At 34.0% G+C, this 23255-nt stretch overlaps 2 long non-coding RNA genes across 2 annotated transcripts in view; both read left to right on the top strand.

The window, feature by feature from the left end:
* LOC149090768 (uncharacterized) overlaps positions 1 to 23255 on the top strand; it is a 152124-nt gene that overhangs the window by 85060 nt on the left and 43809 nt on the right. The window lies entirely within an intron of this gene.
* On the top strand, positions 325 to 2716 carry LOC149090771 (uncharacterized). The gene is made up of 2 exons (XR_016197490.1): positions 325 to 2142; positions 2203 to 2716. It is a non-coding gene; the product is annotated as an uncharacterized LOC149090771 (long non-coding RNA).

The following is a 23255-nucleotide window of genomic DNA, read 5'->3' as shown; positions in this document are numbered from 1 at the left end:
ATTGTATGATGAGGCTTCTTACAAAAGTAACAATTCATGCTACTTGTACACCTATTAGTATTCGTGTGTCTTAAACACCTCAAACATAACTGTATCTTTCTTGCAGCATCCAATCTTTCTCTTGGGACCATTGCCTTAAATTTCGTGCATTGCGTGGTACTATGACCTACTACTTTGCATATAGGACAATTGTAACCAGAGTGAATTTCTTTTCCTCCTTATTTGTGTTGAAAATCTATCGATATTAAGTATTGGCAACACTAAAAACTATAATGTCGATTATTGAGATGTCTGGCAACCTTACACTGATATATAAGGGAGAGTTGAGTTTTAGCACGCGTAACGGAGTGTCGCGCATACATATTATTTTTCTATGAATAAACGTTAATATAATTACAAACATATCTACTGTAAACTTTTAGTATGGGCAGTGAAATTTACAACAGGTTATGGGCCCAGGTCGCTGAAACAGATTATTAAAAGTATACAGTTGCTAATGTGGTGTGTCCAGCTAATTCTTATTGTGTGTCAATAAATTAGTACAAAAATGGCAAATAATAATATGTACTCAATCGACAAGTTAGACGAAAAAAACTATGACGTTTGGTGTGTCCAGATGCGTAGTGTTCTGGTTCATTCCGAAGTATGGAAAATTACAAGTGGTGTGGAATTAAAACCAGAAGTGGACAACGGTAATTGGATAAAGAAAGACGAAAAAGCGTTAGCATCAATTACATTGTCAGTGAAACCAAATCAATTAAATTACATAAAAAATTGCCAAACATCGGCAGAAGCATGGCAAAGACTAAAAGAAATTCATGAACCAAGTGGACCGGCGCGTAAAGTGTCTTTATATAAAACATTGTTAGGTCTCCGTTTGTCGGAAGGCGCAAATGTAGTTCTATATGTGAACGAGTTTGAAAGTGTAATAGACAAATTAAAAGAAGTCGGAGTTTCATTAGGTGATGAAATTATTGTCATTATTTTGTTGTCTAGTTTGCCAAAATCCTACGAGAATTTTGTAATTGCAATGGAAATTCGCGATGAGCTGCCGAATTTCACCATAATGCGCAATAAACTATTAGAAGAGGCAGATCGCAGAAATCAAACGAAAAGCGAATGCAGTGAACAGCAAGCATACATGATAAAGAACAAGACAAACCGCGATAAAGAAGGAAAACGAAACAACAACGACGGTAAATGCTTTGTGTGTGGCAAGCGCGGACATTATGCAGCGAGTTGTCGGCAAAATAAATTTAAAGACAAACAACGGAAAGAAGAGGAGACAATAAAGCAAGAAAAACGAAATAAAAACGAACAATCGTTTGTGTGTGTGTCACCGAATATTGCTCTTTTTTCATCGAATCAAAGTGTGAATTATGACGTATGGTGCGTAGACAGTGGCGCAACCTCTCACATGTGTAACAATCGCGCGCTATTTCACCAATACACAGAAATACACGAAAAGGTGTTAGTTGCAGGAGATCAATCGTTAAACGCAATAGGCATCGGTACAGTGCATATTAAAACCAAAAATTCAAGTTTCAACCTAAAAAATGTTCTGCATGTACCAGACTTACAAGTTAATTTTTTCTCAGTTGGAAAAGGTACGGAAAACGGTTTACAAATAAACTTCAATAGTAAATGTGCGATAGTAAAAATAAAAACCGATAACGAATTGATTGCTATTGCAAAAAGAGACAAAGGGTTATATTATTTTGAAAATATAGTCGAGTGCGTTAATATGACGTGTGTCGAAAACGTAATCAAATGGCACAACAGATTCGGTCATCTGAATATACAAAGTTTACACAGACTTGCATCGAATGAAATGGTACAAGGCATAGATAAAATACAACCAATATCGAACATTACGTGTGTGTCATGTATGAAAAGTAAAATCTGTTCTCAACCGTTCAATGAAGCAGATTATCGAGCAAAGAACTTATTAGAAATTGTACACTCAGATGTTTGCGGGCCTTTTAACACAAATTCGATTGGTGGTTCAAAATATTTCTTGACATTTATCGACGATAAATCTAGATATGCTACGGTCATATTTATGCAAAATAAAAGTGAAGTTTTTGAACATTTTAAAAATACAAACAATACGTTGAGAAACAAACAGGCGCTAAAATAAAAGTAATTAGAAGTGACAATGGTGGTGAATACGTAAATAAAGAGTTTGACCAATACTTACAGAGTCAAGGCATAGAACGGCAACTTACAGTACCCCACACGCCCCAACAAAATGGTGTGGCCGAACGTTTTAATAGAACACTGGTAGAAATGGCACGTTCTATGTTATTGCACGCAGGTCTCGAAGAAAAGTTTTGGGCTGAAGCATGTGCATGTGCTCTTTATATACGGAATCGTTCTACAACAAGAGCCTTAGAAGATGCAACCCCTTTTGAAATCTGGTTTCAAAGGAAACCTACAGTTAAGCATTTCAGAACATTTGGTTGTTTAGCAGTTGGCCTGGATAAGACGCAAAAACAGAAGTTTAGAGCTAAAGGAAGAGAATATATCTTTGTTGGTTATAGTACGGCAACGAAAGGTTACAGGTTATATGATATAGATCAGCACAAGGTGGTTATCAAGCGAGATGTAAAATTCCAAGAGTGGATGTTTATGGAAAACAAAAATAGAGCTGATTTTTCTGACATGATCTACAAAAATAATTGTCAAGCTGATAAAGAATCGCAAAACGTAAGTGCAGATAAAACAATCAATACTAATTGTTCTGCAAGTCCTCAGATAGATTACGAAGATGCTGAAGCGGAACCTAATCACATGGAAAATATACCGGAATCCAGCAATGACGAGGAGCAATTGCCTAGATATGGTCCAGGTAGACCACGCATCGTCCGAACAGGTGCACCCGGCAGACCGGCAAAGCAGAAAAACAGACTCAATGTGATACAGACAACAGAAGAGGTTAAAGTTCCTGAAAACGTTACAGCAGCTATTAATGATACGCATTCGAGCAAATGGAAGGAAGCTATGCAGCTGGAGTTCAACTCGCTCGTGGCTAACAATACTTGGTCTTTGGTAGATTTACCAGCTAATAAGAAAACTATCGGAAACAAATGGGTTTTTAGCTTGAAGAGAGATGCAGAAGGAAACATTGAACGATACAAAGCAAGACTCGTCGCAAAAGGTTGCAGTCAACAGTATGGAGTTAATTATGAAGAAACTTACTCACCCGTCGTACGTTATGCAACAATACGTATGGTTTTTGCACTTGCAGCCGAGCTTCAATTATACATGCACCAAATGGATATATGCACAGCATATTTAAACGGCGAATTAAGCGACGAAATATATATGGTTCAACCGGAGATGTTTATCAATAAAAGGCATCCCAATAAAGTAGCAAAACTAAATAAAGCTATTTACGGATTGAAACAATCTGGTCGAGAGTGGAACGTCAAACTGGATAATGCATTGAAGAAATTTGGGTTTACTTTCATGCAGTAGCGAGCCTTGTTTATACACGAAACTGATGGACAACAATATAAACATCATTGCAGTTTACGTCGATGATATATTAATTGCAAGTAAAAACAAAGCGGACTTGGAAGCTATCAAACAATATATCGGAAAACAGTTCAAATCTGTAGACAAAGGCGAAGTCAACAATTTTCTGGGTTTTTCGATAGAGCGTACTGAAGAGACTGGAGATGTGTTTGTGTGTCAAACAAATTATATTGATAAATTACTCAATCAGTACAATATGCAAAGCTGTAAGTCAGCCGCTACACCGTTGGATGCGGGATATCAAATTAATCCATCCGACGAATCTAAGAAAGTTGATGCTACAAAATATCAGACTTTAATTGGAAGTTTGATGTATTTGGCAATATCTACACGCCCGGACATATTGCATTCAGTATGCAAATTGTCACAGATGAACAAAATCCAAATAGCACTCATGAGGCAGGAGCTAAACATATATTACGATACCTATCTAGCACAAAGAATATGAAACTACATTACTACAAAACTGGCAAATCAATAGAAGGCTATACAGATGCAGATTGGGGTGGTAACATAATTGATCGCAAATCTTTTACAGGTTTCATCTTCTTCTTGGCAGGAGCAGCTTTTTCTTGGGAATCACATAAACAAACAACTGTGGCATTAAGCAGCACTGAAGCCGAGTATATGGCGTTGGCAGCAGCAGCAAAAGAGGCGGTGTATCTAAGACGACTTGTTAATGAAATTGGATGTTTTTCTACAGATCTTCCAATATGTGTCTATGGTGATAATTTAAGTGCACAACAACTAGCCAAAAATCATATGTATCATGCAAGAAGCAAGCATATCGACATAAGATACCATTTTATAAGAGAGTTAGTAGAAACTAAAGAAATTGTTTTAAAATACATTGATACATCTAATATGATAGCAGATATTTGTACTAAGAATTTAAGTAAACAAAAACATGTAAAGTTGTTAGGCATGACAGGTTTGAAAATATTGAAAAATTGACATGTAATATGAAGAAAAGTTTTTGTGTTGAGAAGAGGTGTTGAAAATCTATCGATATTAAGTATTGGCAACACTAAAAACTATAATGCCGATTATTGAGATGTCTGGCAACCTTACACTGATATATAAGCGAGAGTTGAGTTTTAGCACGCGTAACGGAGTGTCGCGCATACATATTATTTTTCTATGAATAAACGTTAATATAATTACAAACATATCTACTGTAAACTTTTAGTATGGGCAGTGAAATTTACAACAATTTGAAGTGGATAATGAACAATGTCGCTGATCTAAGTAGTCTATTACGTCAGTCAGTAATTGTATTTCTTTTGTCTTTTTTATTTGGCTTTCGTATAATTGAAGTGCCTCTTTACTAAATTTTCTTAGTATTATGTGTGCAAAGATTTTATCAACTTCTTCTGAAAGTTGAGCCTTACTTTTAATTATATGTATTGACTCATTAATTGTATCAATAAAATAATTGATACTTTTGGATGAGTCAATATTTAAATTTGGAAGGTCCATTATTCGGTTCAATTGTTCCGAAAAAATTTTCCTTTTATTTTCATATCGCTTGGTAAGTAATTCCCAAGCGGTAGAATAATTATCTGCGGACCCCGTTAATAAATGAGCAACCATGCTCTTTGCTTCTCCTCGTAATGAGGATTTTAAGTAACTGAATTTGATAGAAGGAGTTAAATCTTCTCTTCTATCAATAAGGTCGCAAAATAATTCAGCGAATAAATCCCAATCTTTGACATCTCCAAAAAATATTGGGACTTGAATTTTTGGTAGACCCGGAAGGTTATCCATTTTTTCGTGGATTATGGGTTGAATTGGGGTGCCTTTTTTGGCTTCTAACGCACTGATTGCATTTTGCACATCAAAATCTAATTCATTAACTTCTTCGTCAAACATTTTGTTTGACACATATTTATTTCTTAGCTCCTGAACTAGCTTTGAAACTTTATTCCATAAATATTTAATTTTATTCTTTCGAATCTCGAAGATTCCTACGTTTCCTTTTGCAATGTCCTCATATACTTCTACTAAATATAGTTTTAACTGTTCGACTTTGCTTTCAAACTCTACTTCTTCTTCAGAGCTTTTGTGAACTGTGACTGCTCTAACATGCTTCACATCTTTATCTTCTTCTTTCTCAGCCCTCATAATTTCTAATTTCAAATCTTGTATGCTTTTCATCGCTTTATCAAATTCCTTATTGTTAAAGTATGCATGGTCTATTACCCCTACTTTTAACAATAAGGTATGATTATTTTCTAATTCTTCTTTTATTTTTTCTAACTCTCCTAAAATTTCGCTCGGTGGCCTAATTTCTTCAGATGAGTCTAGTTTTTTCAATCTGATTGCATTTTCAAGAGCTTTATCACTTTTTCTGACAGCATTCTTTTTATTTTTATTTATATTTATTAAAAAAATTAAACTACGACTTATCTTTATCTTATCCGCGCTGTCCTCCTGTTGATCCAGTCTTCTCTGAAGGGGGCGCCTGATGATCTTGGTGATATTCCTCTTCCCGTTGGCCACTGACGGTTCTGATGAGTCGCTTTCTTTCGTCGAATTTCGCTGTAGTTTTACTCTGTCTCTCTTTTTGGATGGAGAACAGAAACCTTTTGGTAGTATTCTGCCTCTCCGCACTTTGCGCGAGAGAACAGAATTACTTCGATTTTTTATTTTTTTGAACCGAATTTTTCGGATTTTTATTTATTATTTTTTTTTTTTTTATTTATTATTTTTTTTTTGTCTCCGCACTTCACGCGAGAGAACAGAATCACTTCAATTTTTGTTTTTGTTTTTTGTTTTTCTCTCTCCGCACTTCACGAGAGAACCGAACTTTTCGGATTTTTAAAAAAATTTTTTTTTTTTAGTCCCTTTTTGGGAATGCAGACCCACCAGCACTACAAATTTTCTTTTTTTTTTTAAATTTGAGCACCACTTTTAGTTTATATATGTATATACTCTGTCTCTTACCACTGGCGGGGGAAAACAGAGTAATATACTATATTTTGTCTTAAGCTGAGTTTTAAAACTATCAGCATTAAGACGCTGGTTCCTTTCTCTGTGTCTCTTACCACGGGTGGGGGAAAACACAGAGAACGCCGAAGGACCAAAATGTTAGAGCGTTAAAATGAAAAAACACTCCACATTTGCCGAATTCAAGATCTTAACTGAACTTTGTGTAGTCTGTTCTTAATTTTTCATTTTTTTTGCAGCTTTTTCTCTAAGCTAAGAAATCGAGCTATAGCTTGTGGCTTTGATTCTCCTAATTCATTTTCTTCTTTGAACGGAATTGTTACAACATATCTACCCCTTGAATCAATTTTTGTTGTATTCTGAAAATTTTTCTCACAAAATTCTATCTCTTTGACATCTTCTTCTTCTTCGTTTTCTAATTCCCAGAACCGATCTAGGTCTTCTATTGCAATACTTGTCGCTACTATCGTTGTTTTACCTTTTGATTTTGTACAACCTGATACAATCCAACCAAATTCAGTCTTTTGCCCAAGTAATCCATCTATCTTTACTATCCCATCTTTTAGTACGTGTGGATATAAGTTTGCACCTATTATTATGTCTACACGACCTGGTTTATAAAATTGTGGATCAGCTAAAGTGAAATTGTGCCATTGAGCCATGTCTATATTTGCTTTACTAACTGGGAGAGCTTTCATTAACTTTGATAATATGATGGCCTCAACCCTAAACTGTTCTTTATTTGGTTCTCTAGGTTTTATTATTAGCTTAACTTTGTGTTTCGACCTACAAGTATTTTCTGATGAGACACCACTTATTTCTGTCTCATTTCTGATTCTGGGTAAATTTAGCAACTGTGCGGCCTCCTCAGATATAATTGTTTTTTGAGATCCACTATCTATTAAGGCTCTTAAGTTAATATAATTCCCCTTTATTGCTTTAACTTTAATTATCGCTGTGGCTAATAAGGCCTCTTCATTTGTTACTACTGTATTAACTTTTTCTGTATTTATATGTAACATTGTATGATGAGGCTTCTTACAAAAGTAACAATTCATGCTACTTGTACACCTATTAGTATTCGTGTGTCTTAAACACCTCAAACATAACTGTATCTTTCTTGCAGCATCCAATCTTTCTCTTGGGACCATTGCCTTAAATTTCGTGCATTGCGTGGTACTATGACCTACTACTTTGCATATAGGACAATTGTAACCAGAGTGAATTTTCTTTTCCTCCTTATTTGAAGTGGATAATGAACAATGTCGCTGATCTAAGTAGTCTATTACGTCAGTCAGTAATTGTATTTCTTTTGTCTTTTTTATTTGGCTTTCGTATAATTGAAGTGCCTCTTTACTAAATTTTCTTAGTATTATGTGTGCAAAGATTTTATCAACTTCTTCTGAAAGTTGAGCCTTACTTTTAATTATATGTATTGACTCATTAATTGTATCAATAAAATAATTGATACTTTTGGATGAGTCAATATTTAAATTTGGAAGGTCCATTATTCGGTTCAATTGTTCCGAAAAAATTTTCCTTTTATTTTCATATCGCTTGGTAAGTAATTCCCAAGCGGTAGAATAATTATCTGCGGACCCCGTTAATAAATGAGCAACCATGCTCTTTGCTTCTCCTCGTAATGAGGATTTTAAGTAACTGAATTTGATAGAAGGAGTTAAATCTTCTCTTCTATCAATAAGGTCGCAAAATAATTCAGCGAATAAATCCCAATCTTTGACATCTCCAAAAAATATTGGGACTTGAATTTTTGGTAGACCCGGAAGGTTATCCATTTTTTCGTGGATTATGGGTTGAATTGGGGTGCCTTTTTTGGCTTCTAACGCACTGATTGCATTTTGCACATCAAAATCTAATTCATTAACTTCTTCGTCAAACATTTTGTTTGACACATATTTATTTCTTAGCTCCTGAACTAGCTTTGAAACTTTATTCCATAAATATTTAATTTTATTCTTTCGAATCTCGAAGATTCCTACGTTTCCTTTTGCAATGTCCTCATATACTTCTACTAAATATAGTTTTAACTGTTCGACTTTGCTTTCTAACATGCTTCACATCTTTATCTTCTTCTTTCTCAGCCCTCATAATTTCTAATTTCAAATCTTGTATGCTTTTCATCGCTTTATCAAATTCCTTATTGTTAAAGTATGCATGGTCTATTACCCCTACTTTTAACAATAAGGTATGATTATTTTCTAATTCTTCTTTTATTTTTTCTAACTCTCCTAAAATTTCGCTCGGTGGCCTAATTTCTTCAGATGAGTCTAGTTTTTTCAATCTGGACACTAAGTCCGATTGCATTTTCAAGAGCTTTATCACTTTTTCTGACAGCATTCTTTTTATTTTTATTTATATTTATTAAAAAAATTAAACTACGACTTATCTTTATCTTATCCGCGCTGTCCTCCTGTTGATCCAGTCTTCTCTGATGATCTTGGTGATATTCCTCTTCCCGTTGGCCACTGACGGTTCTGATGAGTCGCTTTCTTTCGTCGAATTTCGCTGTAGTTTTACTCTGTCTCTCTTTTTGGATGGAGAACAGAAACCTTTTGGTAGTATTCTGCCTCTCCGCACTTTGCGCGAGAGAACAGAATTACTTCGATTTTTTATTTTTTTGAACCGAATTTTTCGGATTTTTATTTATTATATTTTTTTTTTTTATTTATTATTTTTTTTTTGTCTCCGCACTTCACGCGAGAGAACAGAATCACTTCAATTTTTGTTTTTGTTTTTTGTTTTTCTCTCTCCGCACTTCACGAGAGAATCGAACTTTTCGGATTTTAAAAATTTTTTTTTTTTTTAGTCCCTTTTTGGGAATGCAGACCCACCAGCACTACAAATTTTCTTTTTTTTTTTTAAATTTGAGCACCACTTTTAGTTTATATATGTATATACTCTGTCTCTTACCACTGGCGGGGGAAAACAGAGTAATATACTATATTTTGTCTTAAGCTGAGTTTTAAAACTATCAGCATTAAGACGCTGGTTCCTTTCTCTGTGTCTCTTACCACGGGTGGGGGAAAACACAGAGAACGCCGAAGGACCAAAATGTTAGAGCGTTAAAATGAAAAAACACTCCACATTTGCCGAATTCAAGATCTTAACTGAACTTTGTGTAGTCTGTTCTTAATTTTTCATTTTTTTTGCAGCTTTTTCTCTAAGCTAAGAAATCGAGCTATAGCTTGTGGCTTTGATTCTCCTAATTCATTTTCTTCTTTGAACGGAATTGTTACAACATATCTACCCCTTGAATCAATTTTTGTTGTATTCTGAAAATTTTTCTCACAAAATTCTATCTCTTTGACATCTTCTTCTTCTTCGTTTTCTAATTCCCAGAACCGATCTAGGTCTTCTATTGCAATACTTGTCGCTACTATCGTTGTTTTACCTTTTGATTTTGTACAACCTGATACAATCCAACCAAATTCAGTCTTTTGCCCAAGTAATCCATCTATCTTTACTATCCCATCTTTTAGTACGTGTGGATATAAGTCTGCACCTATTATTATGTCTACACGACCTGGTTTATAAAATTGTGGATCAGCTAAAGTGAAATTGTGCCATTGAGCCATGTCTATATTTGCTTTACTAACTGGGAGAGCTTTCATTAACTTTGATAATATGATGGCCTCAACCCTAAACTGTTCTTTATTTGGTTCTCTAGGTTTTATTATTAGCTTAACTTTGTGTTTCGACCTACAAGTATTTTCTGATGAGACACCACTTATTTCTGTCTCATTTCTGATTCTGGGTAAATTTAGCAACTGTGCGGCCTCCTCAGATATAATTGTTTTTTGAGATCCACTATCTATTAAGGCTCTTAAGTTAATATAATTCCCCTTTATTGCTTTAACTTTAATTATCGCTGTGGCTAATAAGGCCTCTTCATTTGTTACTACTGTATTAACTTTTTCTGTATTTATATGTAACATTGTATGATGAGGCTTCTTACAAAAGTAACAATTCATGCTACTTGTACACCTATTAGTATTCGTGTGTCTTAAACACCTCAAACATAACTGTATCTTTCTTGCAGCATCCAATCTTTCTCTTGGGACCATTGCCTTAAATTTCGTGCATTGCGTGGTACTATGACCTACTACTTTGCATATAGGACAATTGTAACCAGAGTGAATTTTCTTTTCCTCCTTATTTGAAGTGGATAATGAACAATGTCGCTGATCTAAGTAGTCTATTACGTCAGTCAGTAATTGTATTTCTTTTGTCTTTTTTATTTGGCTTTCGTATAATTGAAGTGCCTCTTTACTAAATTTTCTTAGTATTATGTGTGCAAAGATTTTATCAACTTCTTCTGAAAGTTGAGCCTTACTTTTAATTATATGTATTGACTCATTAATTGTATCAATAAAATAATTGATACTTTTGGATGAGTCAATATTTAAATTTGGAAGGTCCATTATTCGGTTCAATTGTTCCGAAAAAATTTTCCTTTTATTTTCATATCGCTTGGTAAGTAATTCCCAAGCGGTAGAATAATTATCTGCGGACCCCGTTAATAAATGAGCAACCATGCTCTTTGCTTCTCCTCGTAATGAGGATTTTAAGTAACTGAATTTGATAGAAGGAGTTAAATCTTCTCTTCTATCAATAAGGTCGCAAAATAATTCAGCGAATAAATCCCAATCTTTGACATCTCCAAAAAATATTGGGACTTGAATTTTTGGTAGACCCGGAAGGTTATCCATTTTTTCGTGGATTATGGGTTGAATTGGGGTGCCTTTTTTGGCTTCTAACGCACTGATTGCATTTTGCACATCAAAATCTAATTCATTAACTTCTTCGTCAAACATTTTGTTTGACACATATTTATTTCTTAGCTCCTGAACTAGCTTTGAAACTTTATTCCATAAATATTTAATTTTATTCTTTCGAATCTCGAAGATTCCTACGTTTCCTTTTGCAATGTCCTCATATACTTCTACTAAATATAGTTTTAACTGTTCGACTTTGCTTTCAAACTCTACTTCTTCTTCAGAGCTTTTGTGAACTGTGACTGCTCTAACATGCTTCACATCTTTATCTTCTTCTTTCTCAGCCCTCATAATTTCTAATTTCAAATCTTGTATGCTTTTCATCGCTTTATCAAATTCCTTATTGTTAAAGTATGCATGGTCTATTACCCCTACTTTTAACAATAAGGTATGATTATTTTCTAATTCTTCTTTTATTTTTTCTAACTCTCCTAAAATTTCGCTCGGTGGCCTAATTTCTTCAGATGAGTCTAGTTTTTTCAATCTGATTGCATTTTCAAGAGCTTTATCACTTTTTCTGACAGCATTCTTTTTATTTTTATTTATATTTATTAATAAAATTAAACTACGACTTATCTTTATCTTATCCGCGCTGTCCTCCTGTTGATCCAGTCTTCTCTGAAGGGGGCGCCTGATGATCTTGGTGATATTCCTCTTCCCGTTGGCCACTGACGGTTCTGATGAGTCGCTTTCTTTCGTCGAATTTCGCTGTAGTTTTACTCTGTCTCTCTTTTTGGATGGAGAACAGAAACCTTTTGGTAGTATTCTGCCTCTCCGCACTTTGCGCGAGAGAACAGAATTACTTCGATTTTTATTTTTTTGAACCGAATTTTTCGGATTTTTATTTATTATTTTTTTTTTTTTTTATTTATTATTTTTTTTTTGTCTCCGCACTTCACGCGAGAGAACAGAATCACTTCAATTTTTGTTTTTGTTTTTTGTTTTTCTCTCTCCGCACTTCACGAGAGAACCGAACTTTTCGGATTTAAAAAAATTTTTTTTTTTTTTAGTCCCTTTTTGGGAATGCAGACCCACCAGCACTACAAATTTTCTTTTTTTTTTTTAAATTTGAGCACCACTTTTAGTTTATATATGTATATACTCTGTCTCTTACCACTGGCGGGGGAAAACAGAGTAATATACTATATTTTGTCTTAAGCTGAGTTTTAAAACTATCAGCATTAAGACGCTGGTTCCTTTCTCTGTGTCTCTTACCACGGGTGGGGGAAAACACAGAGAACGCCGAAGGACCAAAATGTTAGAGCGTTAAAATGAAAAAACACTCCACATTTGCCGAATTCAAGATCTTAACTGAACTTTGTGTAGTCTGTTCTTAATTTTTCATTTTTTTTGCAGCTTTTTCTCTAAGCTAAGAAATCGAGCTATAGCTTGTGGCTTTGATTCTCCTAATTCATTTTCTTCTTTGAACGGAATTGTTACAACATATCTACCCCTTGAATCAATTTTTGTTGTATTCTGAAAATTTTTCTCACAAAATTCTATCTCTTTGACATCTTCTTCTTCTTCGTTTTCTAATTCCCAGAACCGATCTAGGTCTTCTATTGCAATACTTGTCGCTACTATCGTTGTTTTACCTTTTGATTTTGTACAACCTGATACAATCCAACCAAATTCAGTCTTTTGCCCAAGTAATCCATCTATCTTTACTATCCCATCTTTTAGTACGTGTGGATATAAGTCTGCACCTATTATTATGTCTACACGACCTGGTTTATAAAATTGTGGATCAGCTAAAGTGAAATTGTGCCATTGAGCCATGTCTATATTTGCTTTACTAACTGGGAGAGCTTTCATTAACTTTGATAATATGATGGCCTCAACCCTAAACTGTTCTTTATTTGGTTCTCTAGGTTTTATTATTAGCTTAACTTTGTGTTTCGACCTACAAGTATTTTCTGATGAGACACCACTTATTTCTGTCTCATTTCTGATTCTGGGTAAATTTAGCAACTGTGCGGCCTCCTCAGATATAATTGTTTTTTGAGATCCACTATCTATTAAGGCTCTTAAGTTAATATAATTCCCCTTTATTGCTTTAACTTTAATTATCGCTGTGGCTAATAAGGCCTCTTCATTTGTTACTACTGTATTAACTTTTTCTGTATTTATATGTAACATTGTATGATGAGGCTTCTTACAAAAGTAACAATTCATGCTACTTGTACACCTATTAGTATTCGTGTGTCTTAAACACCTCAAACATAACTGTATCTTTCTTGCAGCATCCAATCTTTCTCTTGGGACCATTGCCTTAAATTTCGTGCATTGCATATAGGACAATTGTAACCAGAGTGAATTTTCTTTTCCTCCTTATTTGAAGTGGATAATGAACAATGTCGCTGATCTAAGTAGTCTATTACGTCAGTCAGTAATTGTATTTCTTTTGTCTTTTTTATTTGGCTTTCGTATAATTGAAGTGCCTCTTTACTAAATTTTCTTAGTATTATGTGTGCAAAGATTTTATCAACTTCTTCTGAAAGTTGAGCCTTACTTTTAATTATATGTATTGACTCATTAATTGTATCAATAAAATAATTGATACTTTTGGATGAGTCAATATTTAAATTTGGAAGGTCCATTATTCGGTTCAATTGTTCCGAAAAAATTTTCCTTTTATTTTCATATCGCTTGGTAAGTAATTCCCAAGCGGTAGAATAATTATCTGCGGACCCCGTTAATAAATGAGCAACCATGCTCTTTGCTTCTCCTCGTAATGAGGATTTTAAGTAACTGAATTTGATAGAAGGAGTTAAATCTTCTCTTCTATCAATAAGGTCGCAAAATAATTCAGCGAATAAATCCCAATCTTTGACATCTCCAAAAAATATTGGGACTTGAATTTTTGGTAGACCCGGAAGGTTATCCATTTTTTCGTGGATTATGGGTTGAATTGGGGTGCCTTTTTTGGCTTCTAACGCACTGATTGCATTTTGCACATCAAAATCTAATTCATTAACTTCTTCGTCAAACATTTTGTTTGACACATATTTATTTCTTAGCTCCTGAACTAGCTTTGAAACTTTATTCCATAAATATTTAATTTTATTCTTTCGAATCTCGAAGATTCCTACGTTTCCTTTTGCAATGTCCTCATATACTTCTACTAAATATAGTTTTAACTGTTCGACTTTGCTTTCAAACTCTACTTCTTCTTCAGAGCTTTTGTGAACTGTGACTGCTCTAACATGCTTCACATCTTTATCTTCTTCTTTCTCAGCCCTCATAATTTCTAATTTCAAATCTTGTATGCTTTTCATCGCTTTATCAAATTCCTTATTGTTAAAGTATGCATGGTCTATTACCCCTACTTTTAACAATAAGGTATGATTATTTTCTAATTCTTCTTTTATTTTTTCTAACTCTCCTAAAATTTCGCTCGGTGGCCTAATTTCTTCAGATGAGTCTAGTTTTTTCAATCTGATTGCATTTTCAAGAGCTTTATCACTTTTTCTGACAGCATTCTTTTTATTTTTATTTATATTTATTAAAAAAATTAAACTACGACTTATCTTTATCTTATCCGCGCTGTCCTCCTGTTGATCCAGTCTTCTCTGAAGGGGGCGCCTGATGATCTTGGTGATATTCCTCTTCCCGTTGGCCACTGACGGTTCTGATGAGTCGCTTTCTTTCGTCGAATTTCGCTGTAGTTTTACTCTGTCTCTCTTTTTGGATGGAGAACAGAAACCTTTTGGTAGTATTCTGCCTCTCCGCACTTTGCGCGAGAGAACAGAATTACTTCGATTTTTTATTTTTTTGAACCGAATTTTTCGGATTTTTATTTATTATTTTTTTTTTTTTTTATTTATTATTTTTTTTTTGTCTCCGCACTTCACGCGAGAGAACAGAATCACTTCAATTTTTGTTTTTGTTTTTTGTTTTTCTCTCTCCGCACTTCACGAGAGAACCGAACTTTTCGGATTTAAAAAATTTTTTTTTTTTTAGTCCCTTTTTGGGAATGCAGACCCACCAGCACTACAAATTTTTTTTTTTTTTTTAAATTTGAGCACCACTTTTAGTTTATATATGTATATACTCTGTCTCTTACCACTGGCGGGGGAAAACAGAGTAATATACTATATTTTGTCTTAAGCTGAGTTTTAAAACTATCAGCATTAAGACGCTGGTTCCTTTCTCTGTGTCTCTTACCACGGGTGGGGGAAAACACAGAGAACGCCGAAGGACCAAAATGTTAGAGCGTTAAAATGAAAAAACACTCCACATTTGCCGAATTCAAGATCTTAACTGAACTTTGTGTAGTCTGTTCTTAATTTTTCATTTTTTTTGCAGCTTTTTCTCTAAGCTAAGAAATCGAGCTATAGCTTGTGGCTTTGATTCTCCTAATTCATTTTCTTCTTTGAACGGAATTGTTACAACATATCTACCCCTTGAATCACCTTTTGTTGTATTCTGAAAATTTTTCTCACAAAATTCTATCTCTTTGACATCTTCTTCTTCTTCGTTTTCTAATTCCCAGAACCGATCTAGGTCTTCTATTGCAATACTTGTCGCTACTATCGTTGTTTTACCTTTTGATTTTGTACAACCTGATACAATCCAACCAAATTCAGTCTTTTGCCCAAGTAATCCATCTATCTTTACTATCCCATCTTTTAGTACGTGTGGATATAAGTCTGCACCTATTATTATGTCTACACGACCTGGTTTATAAAATTGTGGATCAGCTAAAGTGAAATTGTGCCATTGAGCCATGTCTATATTTGCTTTACTAACTGGGAGAGCTTTCATTAACTTTGATAATATGATGGCCTCAACCCTAAACTGTTCTTTATTTGGTACTCTAGGTTTTATTATTAGCTTAACTTTGTGTTTCGACCTACAAGTATTTTCTGATGAGACACCACTTATTTCTGTCTCATTTCTGATTCTGGGTAAATTTAGCAACTGTGCGGCCTCCTCAGATATAATTGTTTTTTGAGATCCACTATCTATTAAGGCTCTTAAGTTAATATAATTCCCCTTTATTGCTTTAACTTTAATTATCGCTGTGGCTAATAAGGCCTCTTCATTTGTTACTACTGTATTAACTTTTTCTGTATTTATATGTAACATTGTATGATGAGGCTTCTTACAAAAGTAACAATTCATGCTACTTGTACACCTATTAGTATTCGTGTGTCTTAAACACCTCAAACATAACTGTATCTTTCTTGCAGCATCCAATCTTTCTCTTGGGACCATTGCCTTAAATTTCGTGCATTGCGTGGTACTATGACCTACTACTTTGCATATAGGACAATTGTAACCAGAGTGAATTTTCTTTTCCTCCTTATTTGAAGTGGATAATGAACAATGTCGCTGATCTAAGTAGTCTATTACGTCAGTCAGTAATTGTATTTCTTTTGTCTTTTTTATTTGGCTTTCGTATAATTGAAGTGCATCTTTACTAAATTTTCTTAGTATTATGTGTGCAAAGATTTTATCAACTTATTCTGAAAGTTGAGCCTTACTTTTAATTATATGTATTGACTCATTAATTGTATCAATAAAATAATTGATACTTTTGGATGAGTCAATATTTAAATTTGGAAGGTCCATTATTCGGTTCAATTGTTCCGAAAAAATTTTCCTTTTATTTTCATATCGCTTGGTAAGTAATTCCCAAGCGGTAGAATAATTATCTGCGGACCCCGTTAATAAATGAGCAACCATGCTCTTTGCTTCTCCTCGTAATGAGGATTTTAAGTAACTGAATTTGATAGAAGGAGTTAAATCTTCTCTTCTATCAATAAGGTCGCAAAATAATTCAGCGAATAAATCCCAATCTTTGACATCTCCAAAAAATATTGGGACTTGAATTTTTGGTAGACCCGGAAGGTTATCCATTTTTTCGTGGATTATGGGTTGAATTGGGGTGCCTTTTTTGGCTTCTAACGCACTGATTGCATTTTGCACATCAAAATCTAATTCATTAACTTCTTCGTCAAACATTTTGTTTGACACATATTTATTTCTTAGCTCCTGAACTAGCTTTGAAACTTTATTCCATAAATATTTAATTTTATTCTTTCGAATCTCGAAGATTCCTACGTTTCCTTTTGCAATGTCCTCATATACTTCTACTAAATATAGTTTTAACTGTTCGACTTTGCTTTCAAACTCTACTTCTTCTTCAGAGCTTTTGTGAACTGTGACTGCTCTAACATGCTTCACATCTTTATCTTCTTCTTTCTCAGCCCTCATAATTTCTAATTTCAAATCTTGTATGCCTTTCATCGCTTTATCAAATTCCTTATTGTTAAAGTATGCATGGTCTATTACCCCTACTTTTAACAATAAGGTATGATTATTTTCTAATTCTTCTTTTATTTTTTCTAACTCTCCTAAAATTTCGCTCGGTGGCCTAATTTCTTCAGATGAGTCTAGTTTTTTCAATCTGGACACTAAGTCCGATTGCATTTTCAAGAGCTTTATCACTTTTTCTGACAGCATTCTTTTTATTTTTATTTATATTTATTAAAAAAATTAAACTACGACTTATCTTTATCTTATCCGCGCTGTCCTCCTGTTGATCCAGTCTTCTCTGAAGGGGGCGCCTGATGATCTTGGTGATATTCCTCTTCCCGTTGGCCACTGACGGTTCTGATGAGTCGCTTTCTTTCGTCGAATTTCGCTGTAGTTTTACTCTGTCTCTCTTTTTGGATGGAGAACAGAAACCTTTTGGTAGTATTCTGCCTCTCCGCACTTTGCGCGAGAGAACAGAATTACTTCGATTTTTTATTTTTTTGAACCGAATTTTTCGGATTTTTATTTATTATTATTTTTTTTTTTTTTTATTTATTATTTTTTTTTTGTCTCCGCACTTCACGCGAGAGAACAGAATCACTTCAATTTTTGTTTTTGTTTTTTGTTTTTCTCTCTCCGCACTTCACGAGAGAACCGAACTTTTCGGATTTAAAAAAAATTTTTTTTTTTTTAGTCCCTTTTTGGGAATGCAGACCCACCAGCACTACAAATTTTCTTTTTTTTTTTTAATTTGAGCACCACTTTTAGTTTATATATGTATATACTCTGTCTCTTACCACTGGCGGGGGAAAACAGAGTAATATACTATATTTTGTCTTAAGCTGAGTTTTAAAACTATCAGCATTAAGACGCTGGTTCCTTTCTCTGTGTCTCTTACCACGGGTGGGGGAAAACACAGAGAACGCCGAAGGACCAAAATGTTAGAGCGTTAAAATGAAAAAACACTCCACATTTGCCGAATTCAAGATCTTAACTGAACTTTGTGTAGTCTGTTCTTAATTTTTCATTTTTTTTGCAGCTTTTTCTCTAAGCTAAGAAATCGAGCTATAGCTTGTGGCTTTGATTCTCCTAATTCATTTTCTTCTTTGAACGGAATTGTTACAACATATCTACCCCTTGAATCAATTTTTGTTGTATTCTGAAAATTTTTCTCACAAAATTCTATCTCTTTGACATCTTCTTCTTCTTCGTTTTCTAATTCCCAGAACCGATCTAGGTCTTCTATTGCAATACTTGTCGCTACTATCGTTGTTTTACCTTTTGATTTTGTACAACCTGATACAATCCAACCAAATTCAGTCTTTTGCCCAAGTAATCCATCTATCTTTACTATCCCATCTTTTAGTACGTGTGGATATAAGTCTGCACCTATTATTATGTCTACACGACCTGGTTTATAAAATTGTGGATCAGCTAAAGTGAAATTGTGCCATTGAGCCATGTCTATATTTGCTTTACTAACTGGGAGAGCTTTCATTAACTTTGATAATATGATGGCCTCAACCCTAAACTGTTCTTTATTTGGTTCTCTAGGTTTTATTATTAGCTTAACTTTGTGTTTCGACCTACAAGTATTTTCTGATGAGACACCACTTATTTCTGTCTCATTTCTGATTCTGGGTAAATTTAGCAACTGTGCGGCCTCCTCAGATATAATTGTTTTTTGAGATCCACTATCTATTAAGGCTCTTAAGTTAATATAATTCCCCTTTATTGCTTTAACTTTAATTATCGCTGTGGCTAATAAGGCCTCTTCATTTGTTACTACTGTATTAACTTTTTCTGTATTTATATGTAACATTGTATGATGAGGCTTCTTACAAAAGTAACAATTCATGCTACTTGTACACCTATTAGTATTCGTGTGTCTTAAACACCTCAAACATAACTGTATCTTTCTTGCAGCATCCAATCTTTCTCTTGGGACCATTGCCTTAAATTTCGTGCATTGCATATAGGACAATTGTAACCAGAGTGAATTTTCTTTTCCTCCTTATTTGAAGTGGATAATGAACAATGTCGCTGATCTAAGTAGTCTATTACGTCAGTCAGTAATTGTATTTCTTTTGTCTTTTTTATTTGGCTTTCGTATAATTGAAGTGCCTCTTTACTAAATTTTCTTAGTATTATGTGTGCAAAGATTTTATCAACTTCTTCTGAAAGTTGAGCCTTACTTTTAATTATATGTATTGACTCATTAATTGTATCAATAAAATAATTGATACTTTTGGATGAGTCAATATTTAAATTTGGAAGGTCCATTATTCGGTTCAATTGTTCCGAAAAAATTTTCCTTTTATTTTCATATCGCTTGGTAAGTAATTCCCAAGCGGTAGAATAATTATCTGCGGACCCCGTTAATAAATGAGCAACCATGCTCTTTGCTTCTCCTCGTAATGAGGATTTTAAGTAACTGAATTTGATAGAAGGAGTTAAATCTTCTCTTCTATCAATAAGGTCGCAAAATAATTCAGCGAATAAATCCCAATCTTTGACATCTCCAAAAAATATTGGGACTTGAATTTTTGGTAGACCCGGAAGGTTATCCATTTTTTCGTGGATTATGGGTTGAATTGGGGTGCCTTTTTTGGCTTCTAACGCACTGATTGCATTTTGCACATCAAAATCTAATTCATTAACTTCTTCGTCAAACATTTTGTTTGACACATATTTATTTCTTAGCTCCTGAACTAGCTTTGAAACTTTATTCCATAAATATTTAATTTTATTCTTTCGAATCTCGAAGATTCCTACGTTTCCTTTTGCAATGTCCTCATATACTTCTACTAAATATAGTTTTAACTGTTCGACTTTGCTTTCAAACTCTACTTCTTCTTCAGAGCTTTTGTGAACTGTGACTGCTCTAACATGCTTCACATCTTTATCTTCTTCTTTCTCAGCCCTCATAATTTCTAATTTCAAATCTTGTATGCTTTTCATCGCTTTATCAAATTCCTTATTGTTAAAGTATGCATGGTCTATTACCCCTACTTTTAACAATAAGGTATGATTATTTTCTAATTCTTCTTTTATTTTTTCTAACTCTCCTAAAATTTCGCTCGGTGGCCTAATTTCTTCAGATGAGTCTAGTTTTTTCAATCTGGACACTAAGTCCGATTGCATTTTCAAGAGCTTTATCACTTTTTCTGACAGCATTCTTTTTATTTTTATTTATATTTATTAAAAAAATTAAACTACGACTTATCTTTATCTTATCCGCGCTGTCCTCCTGTTGATCCAGTCTTCTCTGAAGGGGGCGCCTGATGATCTTGGTGATATTCCTCTTCCCGTTGGCCACTGACGGTTCTGATGAGTCGCTTTCTTTCGTCGAATTTCGCTGTAGTTTTACTCTGTCTCTCTTTTTGGATGGAGAACAGAAACCTTTTGGTAGTATTCTGCCTCTCCGCACTTTGCGCGAGAGAACAGAATTACTTCGATTTTTTATTTTTTTGAACCGAATTTTTCGGATTTTTATTTATTATTTTTTTTTTTTTTTATTTATTATTTTTTTTTTTGTCTCCGCACTTCACGCGAGAGAACAGAATCACTTCAATTTTTGTTTTTGTTTTTTGTTTTTCTCTCTCCGCACTTCACGAGAGAACCGAACTTTTCGGATTTAAAAAAATTTTTTTTTTTTTTAGTCCCTTTTTGGGAATGCAGACCCACCAGCACTACAAATTTTCTTTTTTTTTTTTTAAATTTGAGCACCACTTTTAGTTTATATATGTATATACTCTGTCTCTTACCACTGGCGGGGGAAAACAGAGTAATATACTATATTTTGTCTTAAGCTGAGTTTTAAAACTATCAGCATTAAGACGCTGGTTCCTTTCTCTGTGTCTCTTACCACGGGTGGGGGAAAACACAGAGAACGCCGAAGGACCAAAATGTTAGAGCGTTAAAATGAAAAAACACTCCACATTTGCCGAATTCAAGATCTTAACTGAACTTTGTGTAGTCTGTTCTTAATTTTTCATTTTTTTTGCAGCTTTTTCTCTAAGCTAAGAAATCGAGCTATAGCTTGTGGCTTTGATTCTCCTAATTCATTTTCTTCTTTGAACGGAATTGTTACAACATATCTACCCCTTGAATCAATTTTTGTTGTATTCTGAAAATTTTTCTCACAAAATTCTATCTCTTTGACATCTTCTTCTTCTTCGTTTTCTAATTCCCAGAACCGATCTAGGTCTTCTATTGCAATACTTGTCGCTACTATCGTTGTTTTACCTTTTGATTTTGTACAACCTGATACAATCCAACCAAATTCAGTCTTTTGCCCAAGTAATCCATCTATCTTTACTATCCCATCTTTTAGTACGTGTGGATATAAGTCTGCACCTATTATTATGTCTACACGACCTGGTTTATAAAATTGTGGATCAGCTAAAGTGAAATTGTGCCATTGAGCCATGTCTATATTTGCTTTACTAACTGGGAGAGCTTTCATTAACTTTGATAATATGATGGCCTCAACCCTAAACTGTTCTTTATTTGGTTCTCTAGGTTTTATTATTAGCTTAACTTTGTGTTTCGACCTACAAGTATTTTCTGATGAGACACCACTTATTTCTGTCTCATTTCTGATTCTGGGTAAATTTAGCAACTGTGCGGCCTCCTCAGATATAATTGTTTTTTGAGATCCACTATCTATTAAGGCTCTTAAGTTAATATAATTCCCCTTTATTGCTTTAACTTTAATTATCGCTGTGGCTAATAAGGCCTCTTCATTTGTTACTACTGTATTAACTTTTTCTGTATTTATATGTAACATTGTATGATGAGGCTTCTTACAAAAGTAACAATTCATGCTACTTGTACACCTATTAGTATTCGTGTGTCTTAAACACCTCAAACATAACTGTATCTTTCTTGCAGCATCCAATCTTTCTCTTGGGACCATTGCCTTAAATTTCGTGCATTGCATATAGGACAATTGTAACCAGAGTGAATTTTCTTTTCCTCCTTATTTGAAGTGGATAATGAACAATGTCGCTGATCTAAGTAGTCTATTACGTCAGTCAGTAATTGTATTTCTTTTGTCTTTTTTATTTGGCTTTCGTATAATTGAAGTGCCTCTTTACTAAATTTTCTTAGTATTATGTGTGCAAAGATTTTATCAACTTCTTCTGAAAGTTGAGCCTTACTTTTAATTATATGTATTGACTCATTAATTGTATCAATAAAATAATTGATACTTTTGGATGAGTCAATATTTAAATTTGGAAGGTCCATTATTCGGTTCAATTGTTCCGAAAAAATTTTCCTTTTATTTTCATATCGCTTGGTAAGTAATTCCCAAGCGGTAGAATAATTATCTGCGGACCCCGTTAATAAATGAGCAACCATGCTCTTTGCTTCTCCTCGTAATGAGGATTTTAAGTAACTGAATTTGATAGAAGGAGTTAAATCTTCTCTTCTATCAATAAGGTCGCAAAATAATTCAGCGAATAAATCCCAATCTTTGACATCTCCAAAAAATATTGGGACTTGAATTTTTGGTAGACCCGGAAGGTTATCCATTTTTTCGTGGATTATGGGTTGAATTGGGGTGCCTTTTTTGGCTTCTAACGCACTGATTGCATTTTGCACATCAAAATCTAATTCATTAACTTCTTCGTCAAACATTTTGTTTGACACATATTTATTTCTTAGCTCCTGAACTAGCTTTGAAACTTTATTCCATAA

Source organism: Drosophila navojoa, chromosome X (genome assembly GCF_054131105.1).
Source record: "Drosophila navojoa isolate 15081-1374.11 chromosome X, UAZ_NAV_1.0, whole genome shotgun sequence".
Classification (NCBI taxonomy): domain Eukaryota; kingdom Metazoa; phylum Arthropoda; class Insecta; order Diptera; family Drosophilidae; genus Drosophila; species Drosophila navojoa.
The sequence above is the reverse complement of the archived record's forward strand: the minus strand, read 5'-3'. Positions and strand labels throughout refer to the sequence as shown.